Consider the following 1,447-nt stretch of genomic DNA (forward strand, 5'->3'; position numbering starts at 1 on the left):
GTACTTGTGTGGCTGCCACTATGTGTAGTTGGTGTGAACGCTGTACCTTGTGCGGATAGGAGGTAACAGCCAGCCCCCGTTCACAGGGCCTCCTGAAAATACAACCCGGTGCATCTTTCACAGGGAGAAACTAGGGATCAATAAAGCATTTTATGCTGTTTGTAGGGGAAGAGCTTCCCAAGCAGAGCTGAAGGCTCTACCAGACCTAAGCCTCCTATTAGACAAGCGATTTCAACTTGCTGCTCTGTGGAGGGTTGCCAAGGAAAGACTTGTCAGAAAAGTAGACTGCAAATTAGAAAAGGCTGGAGAATCCAAATTTGCTCTCCAACCTCACGCTCTGGCCGTCCTTCCGCATCAACTTGTTTGTCAGCGTTTGACAAATTCTCTCCCTAGTCAAGAGCTACTTTGCAGCATAGCAAGTGCAAGGGGCTTCTCTGGCCAATCCATGCATTTGTTCCTGGGACGGTACCTGGAAGAAAGTTCAAGAGCAGACATCACAGAGGACCTCAAAATTCATTGGAGTACGCAAGCCTCACCTCCTGGTGGCGAGTTCCACAAGGTGGAGGCAGAAAGCAAAGCCCCAAGTAGGCTGGGAACCAGGAGCACAGCCCAAGATCCCAAACCTCAGGCCTGTGCTTTAGCACATACCCATGTGCAACATTTACTAAGCTTGGTGCCATCAGCATTTATGTTTCTTACTTTCCAAGAGAAGAAATGCTCAATCTTCCAAAAGAGTATGAAATGTAGAACTGCAACACCTAACTTCTGTCAGTTACATCCATCATCGGTTTTGGATCTGCACCAGATCCTTGGGGGGAAAAAAAAAGCATTGGCTTTGAGCAAAGTATTACATTATAAAATCTACAGGGAGATGTTTACTCTAAAATAGCCAGCTCAGAAAAGGACGTTCAGGAGAATCAATTTGCCAGAGAAGCTGATTTAATCAGACTGATCCAGGGATAAATGAGGTCTAAATGTTTCATAGGCAGAGGGGACAAGCTTGTTTTCTCTTTGGGGCCTAAATTATCATCCAGTGACCTGCAGGCTTGAATTTCTCCTCCTATAGACTGAAGCAGACACGGGTGGTAACACATCAGTCAAGGGTAAAATTCCATGAGGCACTTTCACTCTCCGGTCTTCACCCTACATTTCTGAAGGGAAACTCCCCTTTCCTTCCTCTATGCACCCATCACCACGGCCTCAAAGCACCAACCCCACCTCCAGTAGCACAGCACGTTCGTTCCTTGCAAGAAAACAGCTTGGAGGAGTTCTGCAAATAAGGAGAGAGGAAAAGTAGGGCAGCCTTTCCCCAAGCACCGCGCTCAAATCTGCAGGGACGTAGCATCAGACTCTCTCATCTGCAAAGGAAAGGGCTGTGGCAGGCGCCACGAGCAACAATCCAAAGCTGGCCTGAAAGACAAGAGACGCAGCGCCCATCCACAACCCA

The sequence above is a fragment of the Larus michahellis genome, chromosome 1, assembly GCF_964199755.1.
Source record: "Larus michahellis chromosome 1, bLarMic1.1, whole genome shotgun sequence".
Classification (NCBI taxonomy): Eukaryota; Metazoa; Chordata; class Aves; order Charadriiformes; family Laridae; genus Larus; species Larus michahellis.